This window comes from Lynx canadensis, chromosome E3 (genome assembly GCF_007474595.2).
Source record: "Lynx canadensis isolate LIC74 chromosome E3, mLynCan4.pri.v2, whole genome shotgun sequence".
Lineage (NCBI taxonomy): Eukaryota > Metazoa > Chordata > Mammalia > Carnivora > Felidae > Lynx > Lynx canadensis.
In genome coordinates, this window is record NC_044318.1 from 33711535 (window position 1) to 33727184 (window position 15650).

Consider the following 15650-nt stretch of genomic DNA (forward strand, 5'->3'; position numbering starts at 1 on the left):
CTAGCTCACACTGTCTCTCTCTCTCTTTTTCTCAAAAATAAACATTAAAAAAAATAGAGACGAAAAGTAAAATGGTGGTTGCAGAGGGGGGAAGGGGGAGTTGCTGTTTATTGGGTACAGTTTCCCTTTTGCAAGGTGAGGAGTTCTGGAGATTGGTTGCACAATAGTGTGAATGTACTTGACCCTACTGAACTGTACACTTAAAGATGGTCAGGATGATAGATTTTATGTTAAGTACATTTTGCCACAATTAAAATAAAGTTGGTAAAGATTCTCCGCTCCCCTTCACCACTCTGAGCAAGATACAGTTTCTCCCCAAGTCCAAGCTTAAGATGTGATATTGACTTTCTGGGGAGGTTTAAACAAGAGGAACTCTTGGCTTGAGGATGTAACCAGCAGAGGGCAGGGGGCTTAACAGGGCAAGTGAGACCTCCAGCCAGCCCCTCCTCCCTCTGTTCACCTTTCTAACTGCTGGAAGCCAGAATTATGACTTCCTCTTCCCCCACTCTCCACTGATGATTGATGGAGTTCCTCTCTAGAGTAACCAACTTGCTCAAGAGAAGGACCTTCAGATATTGATAATATAAATAGAGAGTTGGAAGGTCACACCGGCCTGTGACATGAAAGATAGAAACCAAAGCAACAAAGAGAAAAAAATGACCTTGGAAGAAGCTGGAGTTGAAAACCTCAAAGAAAGAAAAATTAATGTTGCTGGTTTTTGGATAGATAAGATTAGATATTTCATCCTTGAAGAAACACAGAAGACCATTAAAAAAGGAACATTCAGAACCAAAAAAAAAGGCTCTTAAAAATTTTAAATAGGGTATTGAAAATGAAAAATTCTGTAGAAGGATTGGTAAGAAAAGGTGGAAAACCCCCCTGGATAGTAGAACAAATGGTAAAGATATAAAAAAATAAGAGAGAAAAAAATAACAAAATTCAAGAATCCATTTAGGAGATTGATCCAACATCAAAAAACAATAGTTTTAAAGAGTAAATTAGATGGGAAGAAATTATCCAAAAATAAAATAAAATAACTCTAGGAAAATTGCCAGAATCAAAGAAACTTAGGTTCTAGGTGGAGAGATCCCATGCCCCATATGTATTGAATACAATTAAAATAAATCTATATTAAGACAAAGAAATCTTGGGGCGCCTGGGTGGCGCAGTCGGTTAAGCGTCCGACTTCAGCCAGGTCACGATCTCGCGGTCCGGGAGTTCGAGCCCCGCGTCAGGCTCTGGGCTGACGGCTCGGAGCCTGGAGCCTGTTTCCGATTCTGTGTCTCCCTCTCTCTCTGCCCCTCCCCCGTTCATGCTCTGTCTCTCTCTCTCTGTCCCAAAAATAAATAAATGTTGAAAAAAAAATTAAAAAAAAAAAAAAAAAAAGAAATCTTGAAATTTCAGAGCACATAAGCCAAATCAAAGATCCTGCAAGTGTATAGAGAGAAATAATAGGGAATCAGAATGACTTCAGACTTCTCAACAATATTATTGAAAAGTAGAAGAACAATTTTATTTTATTTTATTTTATTATTGAAAAGTAAAAGAACAGTTTTTGTTTGTTATTTATTATTATTATTTTTTAATATATGAATTTATTGTCAAATTGGTTTCCATACAAAAAGAACAGTTTTTTTTTTTTTTTTAATTTTTTTTTTCAACGTTTATTTATTTTTGGGACAGAGAGAGACAGAGCATGAACGGGCGAGGGGCAGAGAGAGAGGGGGACACAGAATCGGAAACAGGCTCCAGGCTCTGAGCCATCAGCCCAGAGCCCGACGCGGGGCTCGAACTCACGGACCGCGAGATCGTGACCTGGCTGAAGTCGGACGCTTAACCGACTGCGCCACCCAGGCGCCCCAGAACAGTTTTTAAAAAGAAAGAAAAAGTAGAGGCATTTGTCTGGCTTGGTTGAAGAGTGTGTGACTCTTGATCTCAGTGTTGTGAGTTCAAACCCTACGTTGGGTGTAGAGATTACTTAAATAAATAAAACTTAAAAAAGAAAGACAATAAAGCAATGCCTTCAAAACTCTGAGGAAATATACATACATCAAATCATTATGTTGTATACCTAAAACTCATACAATGTTCTATGTCAATTATAGCTCAATATTTTTTAATGTTATTTATTTTGAGAGAGAGAGAGACAGAGTGTGAGCTGGGGAAGGGACAGAGAGAGAGAGAGAGAGACACAGAATTGGAAGCAGTCTCCAGGCTCTGAGAGCATGGGGCTCTGGCTCACAGGCCGTGAGATCATGACTCGAGCGGAAGTCGACACTTAACCGACTAAGCCACCCAGGCACCCCAATTATAGCTCAATTTTTAAAAAGCAAACCTTCCATGGAGAAGCACAATATTAGTTTTAGCATATTTTGTTGAAAAACTATTGTTTAAGAGACTGATTACTAAATTAAAAAAAAAAAAATTCTGAGGAAAGATGATTGCGCCCCAAGAATTCTGTCAATCCAAACTGTCAATCCACTTAGGGTAGGACAGTTTCAGGTATGTGAAATCTAAAAAAAAAAAAAAAAAAAAATCTCCCTGGTGCACTTTCCTAGGAAGGGTATGGGCTTCCATAAATTGAAGGACTAATCCAAGAAAGAGGAATCGTGAACTCAGGAATAGGAGCAGGGAGAGAGGTAACTGGTGTCCCAGGGTGAGAGCTGTGTCGCAGCAGACAGGCCTTCTAGAGTGTAACAGGAAGATGAAGAGCTGTAGGACAAAGGTCTCCAAGAAAAAGCTTAAGCTGATGGATCACCTGCTGGGGACTGAATTCCTGTTAGGTTCCTAGAAAGCAGACAAACAAAAACTTGAGACAATTAACTCTAGGGAAAGAAAACTCCAAGAAAGAAAATACAACCATAGTCTATGACATGGCTCAGGTTAAATAATATGTATATAATAATATTATTACGAACACTGAATTCTTCTCTGATTAAAAACTAGGATATGACTTTTTTTTGAAGATTTTATTTTTAAGTAATCTCTACACCCAACATGGGGCTTGAACTCGCAACCTGAGATCAAGCGTTGAATGCTCCACCCACTGAGCCAGCCGGGCACCCGAGGGTGTAACTTTTTCAGGGAGGAAGAGGAAGAGTTGTGTTTGGGGATGGAAGTATAAGAGTTAAATTCTCATTTTCTGTTTTATGAAATTGTACAGAAAGCTGAAAAAAATCAAGAAATGGCTGTACAAGCATGTTACTGAGAAACAAGGAGGTACATACCAGTAGAAATGGCTGAAAGACTTGAAAACGATTAAATCTGAGAAGCGGGTCCAGAGTGTAATGAGGTGAGCTTGCTTTTTTTCAGTCTTTTACTCTTTGACTTTTAAAATCCTGTGCATGTCTGACTTGATAAAGATAAAAACAAATTAATTCAGTAAAAGGACAGGGGAAGGAACAATAAAATGGAAGAGAAATTTAGGTGGAAGGATAGAACATTCTGTCCGTTTGCATTTTAAATTAGGGGCAGGGCACATCAAACTATTTAATATGTGCAATGAATAGTAAAAAAATGTACTTAGGATTTATATGAGACCAATTATAAAGCAAAGACTGGGAGAGACCGATGATGAGAGAGAGTTTGTGAAAGAGAAAGAAAGAAAGAAAGAAAGAAAGAAAGAAAGAAAGAAAGGGACGAAGGGCAGGGAGAAAGAGAAAACAACACCAAGACACAGAAAGACAGAGGGAAACACGAAAAGACAAACCTAGGTACACACATGCAAAGTGACAACGTGGGGAGACATTACAGGAAGAAATCCACAGATACACATGGGAGTGTATACACCCGTGTGCACATGGGGGTATACACTCCCATGTGTGCGCACACAATCAAGTAATGATGGAGACTCAAATCTTCATAGATGACATCTCAAGCTTTTGTAGAATATCCTAGAATGAGCTTATCACCACTGAACATCACTCCCACCACCACACACACAATGGAACTAACCCTCCTCTGCTTTCAAGACTCAATTGAAATCTCCCCTCTTGTTCAGAGTCTTCTCAGCCACACTACTCTGGGACCATTGCTCTGTCTCTGTTTCTTCAAGAAAAAGAATGTCTTGTCTTATCACTCATTTGGGGAAAAAAATTCATAGATGGTCTTGTGACATTCTTACACAGCCATATTAAGCTGTTGCTGTTTCTGTCTTGAACTACTGTGTAGCTTTCCAATGTTCATTGTTGCACACTGGGGACAGGAGAACTGAGCCTTGCTCATTCTGAAGAATCTTCCATTGGCCCAGCTTTGAGGGAGACTCTAGATTTGAATTCCTTCTCTGCCATTCACTTGCTGTGTGGCTTTGGGCAAATTACTTGACTTCTCTGTGCGTCAGAGTCCTTATCTGTAAAGTAGAGCTACTATGAGGTTGAATAAGATTGCCAATAACCTACCATATTTGACCAACAAAAATGGCAATTTTACACAGCTCAACCTAACAAAACCGCTGCCTCTCATGTGACATGAGGATTAAATGCAGTCTGCTGCATTGTACGCAAGGAGCATCCTGCTACATGAAAACTAGACCTGGGAGTGAGTCACTCAGACCTTGTAGAACAAAGGCAATACCCTTGGAAGGCAGAGCAACCAAACAGAAAGAGCCTGGATTATCCTGGATCATCTAGGCCCGCTGTGGACTGATTATGTCTAGATGCTTATATAATCAAGAGATAACCTCCCTTTTAGGTTCAGCCATTGTTGTTTGGGTCTGTTTTGAAGCACTTAAACTGATATCCTAATGAATGAGCGGTGTGTGTGAGGGAGAAAGGAACCAGGTACTTCTGCAAAGAGATTTCTGGATGGGATGGCATTGACTGAGATGGGCAGTCCAAGTCACGATGGGTGGTTTGGGGGGACATGTTGTTTTTGAGGTGGGCCTAGGGGGAAACTGCCCTGTTCCTCTGGAGCCCAGGAGAGAAGTTGGAAATATTAGTTTGGAAATTGCACGTGTATATACAATTACAATTACTGTAACCATGGGGAAAGTGTGCTCATCCTGGGAAGACACGTAGATACAGAAAAAAAGGATTCTATTAGCCAAGTGTATCAGGAAATGGTGAGGACACTGATACTCATGCCTATTGTGACCACTGACAACACACTTCTCCACGTGCCAGGCAAGCCCTGAGCTAAACACTTCAAGCGGGTCATTTTTATCCTCAGGATAACCCCTTTGGTGGATTTTATTAGTCCAATTTACTGATGAGAAAACCAAGGCTTAGAAGGTAGAGCTGGGATTTGAACCCATGTCCGATCAACTTCAAAGTCTGTGTTTCTAACCGTTACTTCATAAATCTAAACATAGCTTTTTTAAACTTATGTTTGCAGGTATATAGAGTTGTCAAAATTCATCATACTGTAGACTTCAGGTGCATGCATTTTATTGTATATAAATTATAAGTCAATAAAGCTGACTTTTAAAAGTAGAAATGTGATTTTAGAGCTTGCATTGTGCCTGCCATCAGGGGTCAATAGCCAATGGTTAACAAAAAAATAATGTAAACTTCAAGTGCCAGTCAAATGATGAAGGTTGGAACTTTAGGAAGGTTTTGTGTAATTCCTCATCCCTAACAGTCTGAATTAGAAATATGAAATCTTGGGGCACCTGGGTGGCTCAGTCGGTTGGGCGTCCGACTTTAGCTCAGGTCATGATCTCACAATTAATTCGTGGGTTCTACCCCCACGTCGGGCTCTATGCTGACAGCCTGAAGCCTGCTTCGGATTCTGTGTCTCCTCCCCTCCCCCCTCCCATTCTCTGCCCCTCCCCTTCTTGCAGCACTCTGTCTCTCAAAAATGAATAAATGTTAAAAAAAAAAGAAAAGAAATATGAAGTCTTACTGGCACACTCAAAAACAAAAACACACAAGATTTGTGAACGGAATAAAGATGTTAGATTTTACAATAGAAATCTCAAGGTACCATGTTCTTTCTCTCTCTATATATATGTATACGTATATATAATATACTTTCTATTTATTATTATATAATATATGCTTTTAATTTATGATTATATAATACATATATAATTTAATATAAAATATATATTATTTTTTCAATAAGCTCTACACCCAATGTGGGGCTAGAACTCAAGACCCCAATATGAAGAGTCACATTCTCCACCTACTGAGGTAGCCAGGCACCCCTGTCAAAGTACCATGTTCAAAGTGTCAAGATACTCTAACTCAAGGCTTCTTGACCTCAAAAGTCAAGGTTTATCAACCTCAATGCTATTGACAGTTCAGACCAGATGCTTCTTTGTTGAGAGGGGCCGTCCTGTGCATTGTAGGAAGTTTAGCAGCATTTCTGGCCTCTACCTGCTAGATGTCAGGGGCAACCCCATCCTCAGTTGTGACAACAAATAATATTGCCCGATGTCCTCTAGGGGGCAAAATCGCCAAGTGGAGAACCATGCTCTAACTACTGATTAGCACACCACCCGAGTGGTAGAGTTTTCTCTTGGGTTGCAATACCAGCAGGGTTGGGGACTCGTGTCCACTGGGCCCACCCAGGGCACCAAGCATCCCTAGGTCACTTTCTAGCCAACTGGGCTCATCCCACTCACCCTTGTGGGAGGGGCTGCTGCTTGCCTCCTTAGCAGGGCACTTCCATCACTGCGCCCTGTCAGTCCTCCTCTCCGTGCACCCGGTCCAGTGGTTCTGTGCTGCCTCCTCATCTGCACCTCCAGGAGCAATGGCTGGCCTCCTTGCTGTCCTCTTGTACCCTCCTCCACCCCCAACACTGTAAATTCTCAGTGGTCCCCCCCTCCTGAGTATAAAGAGCAGTGGTCTGTTGGTGGACAGGGCAATGCCCCCTCCCTCTCCTTCAGAATGGCAAAGGAAGGGAAATGCTCCATCCATGGCAGAAGGTGTGAGCTGGGGGGCAGGTCACTTTCAGAGCAATGATGGAGGGTGGCAAGGTTAGGTGGAAAAGAGGTGGACGACTCACATCCACACCCCAGGAGAGAATTTTAGAAGCTGACTGTCCCTCCCCAGGTCTGATTTGTTGTCAGGGACCCCTTCCCACCCTGGGCATGTGGGTTTTTCCCCTTAAAAAGTTCCTGTTAGAACCACCTTTATTCCCTTACCATAGGGCCTCCTAGCTGGGAGAGATAGACCGAAAAATGGAGAGGGAGGGGAATACTTTTCCCCCATTGACTTTCTCACTCAGCCCCAACCTCAAAATGGGGGGGAGGGGGTATGTTCTTCACTTTTAGATTTACATATCTCTAAGTAGACCAACCATGACAGTTTTATGACCCAAATACAAGAATACATTTTATGTTACTCAACGAACAAAATGACTTCAGATCTTAACGGGCAGGGAAATCAATAACACATATAATTAAAAATTTCCCTCTAGCTTCTAATTTTTCCAGAAGGTTTCCCCTCATTACTCTGAAATTTCTGGAATGTGTACATCGCACCGTCCCACCCATCCCTGGGCTTTAAGGCAGGAATGTCACACACAATCAGCATAAGGTCACCACTTGGTCAGTGGAAATTTTTTTTAGATGGCGGTGACACCATGTCTGGTGCTTCCTGCCCAGGGTTTCTGACTCACAGCCATTTTTTGGTGGCAGAAAATTGCCCTGGGGCAGATGAGTCCCCAGCCAACATGCTCCTCACTCCATCCTAGGGGCAGTTTGGAGATGGCAGAGGACCAATGGAAACTAGAGCATCAGAATGGTCTGCCGCTCTGAAGGCACATGCATTACGGGCACCTGGGTCTGACTAAGAAGGGACAAGAGGCCCCAATCCCCAGTACTTGTAAACTGTAGAGGTACCCAGAGGAGGCATCTAAGCATATGCAGGGAGTGTGGCATTCTTTAATACAAATGGACCGGGCTATCTTACAAGTCAGAGTTATGGGAGCAAAAGAAGCAAAGAGAATGTGACAAATTAGAAGGGAGGAAGAACCATAACAACCAGATGCAACTCCCAGGTCTGGATAGAATCTACTTCGATAATTCACACATTAAAGCCTTAACCTCTGATGTGATAGCATTTGGAAGTAAGACTTTTGAGAAGTGATTAGGTTCAGGTGAGGTCATGAGGGTAGGACCCTAATGATGTGATGAGTGTTCTCTTAAAAGGAGAAAGAGGGGCGCCTGAGTGGCTCAGTCAGTTGAGTGTCTGACTCCTGATTTTGCCTCAGGTCATGATCTCACGGTTCATGACATCAAGCCCCACATCTCGCTCTGTGCTGACAGTGTGGATCCTGCTTGGGATTTTCTCTGTCCCTCTCCCTGCCCCTCCCTCCATCCCCCAACTCATGCGCTCTCTTGCACGCACGCGCTCTCTCTCTCTCTCTCTCAAAAAAAAAAAAAAAGAGAGAGAGAGAAAAATCAGACCCTCCCCCCACTTTGTTCTCTCTCTTGCTCTCTCACTCTTTGATATGTATGGATACAGCAAGAAGGTGGCTGTCTGCATGCTAGGAAGAGGACTTTGACCAAGAACCAAATTGGCCAACACGTTGATCTTGGATTTCCCAGCCTCTAGAGCCATGAAAAATCAACATCTGTTGTTTGAGCCAACTAGTCTATGGCATTTTGTTATGGCAGCCACGTTAAGACACCAGAACACTTTGGGGCACAATTAGGAAAATGTATATATGGCCTGGGTATTAGATAAGATGAAAATCTATTGATATGGAGAGGTGGAGACCACTAATGGGGAAAAGCAGCTTTCAAAACAGCATGTGCAGGATGATCTTGTTTTGTTAAAAAACATATGCATAGAAAAAATCCTGTAACATTATACAGTAAGCTGTTAAATGGTAACCTCTGGGTGGTGGCAATATGATGTTTTATTTTTGCTTTTCAGTATTTGATAACTTTCTACAATGAATATTGCTTCATAAAAATAAAAGGTTATTTTTAATTGGAGAGAGAATAAGTTCTGGGAGGGGTTTCCTAGAACATTGGCTCCCAACCCTCATTTTTTTCAGAGGAAAATTTTTGACTCATCACATTGACTTAAAACACACACACACACACACACACACACACACACACACACACGACTTTTTATGTGGAAACTTTCAAATAGACCCAAGTGCAGACAGAACATTCATGCAGCCTAACAATGATCACCTCATGACCATTCTTGTTTTGTCTTTTCTGGCATGTACTTTCTCCATTTCCGTTTTATTTTGAAACAAATTCCAGACCCCAAAGATTTATCCCATTAATATTTCAGGACTATCTCTCTTAGGACTCTAAAAATATATAACTACAATACACCAGCACACTTAAAAAGTTAATAATAATTCCTTAATATCATCAAAAATCCCAAGTGGTCATTTTCCCAATTGTCTCCTAAATGCAAGGAGCAAGTGTTAGTTTGTTTATTTATTTGTTTAGGGTTTTTTTTTTGTTTTTCTTGGGGTTTTTTGTTGTTGTTGTTTTGTTTTGTTTTTTTAAGTTTGTTTGATTGAACCAGGATCCAAATGGGGTCCATAGATTGCAATGGGAGACATGTCTTTTTTAGTTTCTTATAATCTACAGCTTGCTTCTCCATCTCTTTATTCCCCTGGTAATATATTTGTTAAAGAACCCAGGTAGCTTGCCCTGGGGCGTTTCCCACAGTCTCAATTTTGTTGATTGCATTTGATGGTGTTCAACACGTTCCTGTCTCCTCTGTTTTTCCCATAATTGATGGTGGCATCTACAGGCTTTGATCATATCTCTAGGCTAAGTTTTGGGGGGTGTGGGTGAGGACACTTCATAGGTGATGGCACATTCTTTCATCAGGAGGCATGTAAAGTCTGGTTGTCTCTTATCATGTGATATGGGATGTTGTCTGTTGTTGAAACTCAACATTAAAACTTGGGATCCATTACTTCATGGTGATATTCTAAATCTAAAATTCTGTCTTCATTTATTAGCTGGGATATTTCTGTATAGAGAAGCTTTATAATTCAAAATAATGAATTGATTCTCTAACACCCTCCAAAGGCGAGAAATTTTTTTGTGTCAATATGAGCTAATGAATTTAACCCTATTTGTCTTTCATTCCATTGTAGTTTTTACCCTTCTTGATGCTCAAATTATCCCATCCTTTGACCATTGGGAGCCTTTTCAAATTTGCTCCCAGGTTTTTTTGACATGACCCTAGCTACCTTTGATAGAAATCTCTCTTCGAGCTGAAATATGATCTCAGTAGGCAATATGGGCCATGAGAAATAAGGTAGAATATTATTTCTGAAGTCCTTCTTTTCTCTCCCCTGGAGTTTGAATGTGTTACCTCTCCAGTGGGGGGGTCTCTCCATGCAGCTCCTGTCTCCCTCTTGACTTGAATGCTCCCGGCCCCTCTCACCTCTGGCTGTACTGTCCTAGAGTTCCCTGCTGTGCTGGGTCTCGAAGGGTAGAAAGTCAGTGTTGGAAATGCCTTTGTGACTCCTGGAGGGGACATGTAGTCCCAGGTGAGTCCACGTGAGTTTTACCAGGTATCAGGCAGGCAGGGCTGGGTCTGGGCTGACTACCCAGGGTGTGTTCATCCTTCCATCCTTCATGTGAAATTTATATAGTGCCAGCACAGCATAAGTTCTTGAAACTGCTAACTCTTCACAGGTCTCCAATCTTAGGTAGTGTAAGGACTCACATCAGCCTCAAGCACCTGCCGTAGCTTGAGCCCTTCCTACCCTAACTCTGTTGGTTCTTGCCCCTTCCTCCAGCTCTGCTGATGTTCTGATCCCTGTCCCTACCCCTCAAGGAGGCGCATGCTATCTGAAAGCAAGAAACTTGGCTTTGAGTGCTGATCTGGGATTTGAAGACTCACATGCCAGCTCCGTGAGGCTGATGCTTCATGCCTGCCTCTGCCTCTTGTCACTGAGCACAACTCATTCACCTTCATCTTTCTTGAACACCTAAAACTACTTATTTTTTTTAACGATAAATATATTTTCTGATTTCAGAATGGAGATATACACATAAAACTTCAAGCAATACACATTTTTATTTTTTTGTTTATTTTTGAGAGACAGAGAGAGAGAGACAGAGGTGAGTGGGAGACGGGCAGGAAGAGAGGGAGACACAGAATCCGAAGCAGGCTTCAGGCTCTGAGCTGTCAGCACAGAGCCTGATGCGGGGCTCAAGCCCACAAACCGTGAGATCCTGACCTGAGCCAAAGTTGGATGTTTAACCAACTGAGCCACCCAGGCACCCCTAAGCAATACAAATTTTTAAAAAGTAAATTAAGCCCCCTATCTTCTCAGACCTCAAATAATCACCATCAACTATTTAATGTATCTTCTTCCAGATCTACACAAAAATTTACAAATGATTTTTCTAAAAATTTGCAACTTATGAATAATTTTTTCTTTATTCACTTACTAATTTATTGTGAACTTTCTTGTGTTTAGAACATCAATATCTTCTGCATTCTAGTTAACAGCTTCATATTCCATTGTTACCATAAGTTAGTCAGTGCCATACTGATGAAATTGGGGTTGTTTCCAATTTTTTATCATTTCAAACAATGCTGCAGTTAGCACGCTTGTGCATTTAGCTTTGAATGCTTGTGTAACTATTTCCATGGGATAAATTCCTAGAAATGGAATCTGAGTCAAAACTATGGATACTTAGAGGCATCTGCGTGGCTCAGTTGGTAACGCGTCCGACGATTTCAGCTCAGGTCATGATCTCACCGGGGTGAGATCAAGCCCTGAGTTGAGCTCCGCACTGAGCATGGAGCCTGCTTGGGATTCTCTCTCTCTCTCCCTCTCTCTCTCTACCCCTCTCCTGCTGGTGCTCTCTCTTTCTCTCTCTCTCAAAAACAAAAACTAAAAACAAAAAAACCCCAACTATGTACATTTAAAATTTTGGGGCGCCTGTGTGGCTCAGTCAGTTAAACATCCAATTTCAGTTCAGGTCATGATCTCACGGTTCGTGGGTTCGAGCCCCGCATTGGGCTCTGTGCTGACAGCTCAGAGCCTGGAGCCTGCTTCAGATTCTGTGTCTCCCTCTCTTTCTGCTCCTCCTCTCTCAAAAATAAACATTTTTTAAAAATTAAAAATAACAATTACCACTGAGATGCCCTCCAGAAATGAGCCCCAGGTCTGGCTCTGTGCTGACAGCTCGGAGCCTGGAGGCCTGCTTCTGATTCTGTGTCTCCCTCTCTCTCTGCCCCTCCCCTGGCTCACACTCTGACTCTCTCTCTCAAAAATAAACATTACAAAAATTTTTTTTTCATTTAGATTTCAATAAATAGTATCAAACTGACCACCAGAAAAGCTGTATTTATGTTTACACAACGAGTGCTTGTTTTCTGCATAATAACCGGAGTGATGCTATGAATTTTCTTCAGTTTTGTCTGACAGGCAAAAAATATTTGATTATTGCTCTATTTTGCATCAGGTACTGTTAGAGTTGCACATGTGTGTTGGTAATTTTTGTGCCTTTGGTGAATTATCTGCTCGTGTCCTCTGTTTGGGTTGTTTTTTCCTTTTCTTATCAACTCACACATCTTTCTCACATACTGAATCAATCTGTTTCATGTGTTAGAAATCTTTTCCCATGGGGTGCCTGGCTGGCTCAGTCGGTATAACTCATGGCTCTTCATTTTGGTGTTGGGAATTTGAGCTCCACATTGGGTGTAGAGATTACTTACTAATAAAATCTTTTAAAAATTGTTTATAAAATTTAAATTTTTAAGTTTTATTTCATTTCATTTTTTAAATGTTTATTTATTTTGAGAGAGAGAGAGCACAGCAGGGGAGAGACAGAGAGAGAGGGAGAGAGAAAATCCCAAACAGGGTCTGTGCTGTCAGCACAGAGACCTATGTGGGGCTCGATCCCCTGAACCATGAGATCATGACCTGAGCCAAAATCAATAGTCCATCTCTCAACTGACTGAGCCACCCAGGCGCCCTATAAATAAAATCTTAAAAAAAAAAAAAAAGAAATCTTTTCCCAGTTGAATATTTGTAGTTTAGTTTTGCCAGATAGAAGTTTTAGTTGAGAACGTGTTTGAACTTAAAAGTCTTTCAGTCTGTTTCTGGTTTTCATGCCATTTTATTATTTTTTTTTATTTTATTTTTTATGAAATTTATTGACAAATTGGTTTCCATACAACACCCAGTGCTCATCCCAAAAGGTGCCCTCCTCAATACCCATCACCCACCCTCCCCTCCCTCCCACCCCCCATCAACCCTCAGTTTGTTCTCAGTTTTTAACAGTCTCTTATGCTTTGGCTCTCTCCCACTCTAACCTCTTTTCATGCCATTTTAGAAAGACCTCCTCATCCCAAGGTTATAAGAATGTTCATCCACTCTTTGCTTTTAATGTTTTGTTTTTACATTTAAATCTTTTGGCATAATGAATGAAATAGAAATCCAGCTTCTCCCATTCTCCCTTGAGTAGCTAATTGCTCAAGAAACAAGCACTAGGGGTACCTGGGTGGCTCAGTGGGTTAAGCATCCGACTTCGACTTAGGTCATGATCTCCCAGTTCTTGGGTTCTAGCCCCGCGTTGGGCTCTGTGCTGACAGCTCAGAGCCTGGAGCCTGCTTCAGATTCCGTGTCTCCCTCTCTCTCTCTGCCCCTCCCCTACTCATTCTCTGTCTCTGTCTCTCAAAAATAAATATTTAAGAAAGTTTAAAAAAACACCCCTGAATAATCTTTTCCCCCATCCTTAAAATACCACCTTTATCATATATATGCTAAATTCTCATGTGCATTTGGAGCTATTTCTGGATTCTATTCTGATGGGTGTGCCAGTCCTGTACCAATCTCAGTACACTGTGCTTTTATTTCAACTTTTAATATTTGGTAGGCCAGGTTCCCCTGTTACTTATCTGTTTCAGAATGTTCCAGTTTTTCTCATTATCATTCTGGATGAACTTTTGCATTGTTTTGTCAAGTTTCTCAACTTATCCTTTTGGAATTTAGACACTGCATTGAATTCATGGGTTTAGGGAAAACTGACATCTTTTATATTGCGGTCTTTTCACTGACAACAAGTTATTGCTCTGCTTATGCAAATATTCCTGGTTTAAGTAACTCAAAGGACTTTAGTTTTATTTATTTAAAAAAATTTTTTTAATGTTTCTTTATTTTTGAGAAAGAGAGAGTGCAAATGAGGGAGGGGCAGAGAGAGAGGGAGACACAGAATCCGAAGCAGGCTCCAGGCTCTGCTGTCAGCACAAAGCCTGACACGGGGCTCAAACTCACAAACTGTGAGATCATGACCTGAGCCGAAGTCAGACGCTCAACTGACTGAGACACCCAGGCATCCCAGGACTTTAGTTTGATTGATTGATCAAATATAAGTTCTGCACATTTCTTATTAAAGCTACTCCAAGATATTTTATGATTTTGGTTGCTCTTATAAGCAGGCTGTTTACTTACATTAATTTTCTAACTAATTATTAAAAAGGTATTGAGGGGTTCCTGGGTGTCTCAGTCAGTTGAGTGTCCAACTCTTGATTTCAGCTCAGGTTGTGGTCCCAAGGTCATGGGATTGAGCCCTGCATCAGGCTCCATGATGAGTGTAGAGACTGCTTGGGATTCTCTCTCTCTCTCTCTCTCTCTCTCTCTCTCTCTCTGTCTCTCAATCTCTCTCTCCCTCTGCCCCTCTCCCTGGCTTGCCCTCTCTCTCTCTGAGATTAAAAAAAAATTTTTTTTAAGGTATTGGAAATCGTGACATTTCTGTCAACATGGATGGGCCTTGAGGGCATTAGTCAGACAGAAAGGCAAATACTCTATGATCTCTTACATGTTGAATCTAAAACAGCAACAAAAAAACCAACAAAACTCACAAACATAGAGGACAGATTGGTGGTTGCCAGAGGTGGTGTTGGCCAGGTGGGCAAAATGAATGAAGATGGTAAAGAGTACAGACTTCCAGTTATAAGGTAAGTAAGTCCTGGAGTTGTAATGTACAGCATAGTGACTATAGTTAACAAGACTGCATTGTATCTTTCAAAGTTGCTAAGAGGGTCCGTCTTAAAAGTTCTCATCACAAGAAAAAAAATTGTAACCGTGTAGTGATGGAGGTTAACTACACTTACTGTGATGATCGTTTCACAATACATATTCACAATATTCACAATATATATCTATATCAAATCATTATGTTGGACGCCTGAAACTAATACAATGTTATACGTTGATATATGTCAATTTAGAAAATAAATAAAAATGTAAAAAGCTATTGCCTGTTCATATTTTCTTAACGCTTATCTTCATCCATACTCCTATAAAACGCAGTCTCAGCCCTGAGTATTATTTCTATATTGATGACTCTTACTATCTACAGTTTTCTCATCTCTCCCAAACTATTGTCATTTCTTCTCTAAGTCGGTGTTTCCCAAATTCCAAAATTTCTCATACCCTGTCATAATTTTCCATATTCTGTGTATCATACCTGTACCATTATTTAACATTCTTCTTTAAACCAACTCATTAGAAATAAATTTAGCCTCATCTTGTGCAACAATATCCATGAAATAACAAATACTTTCATGTGCCTGGTTATAATTTCTCTAATAGGAATGAAAACAAATAGAAAACTGTTAAAGCTTTTAAAAAAAAATGTTCTTCTTGGGGTGTCTGGCTGACTCAGTCGGTAGAGCATGTGACTCTTGATCTTGGGGTTGTGAGTTCAAGCCCCACGTTGGGTGTAGAGATTACTTAAAAATAAAATCTTT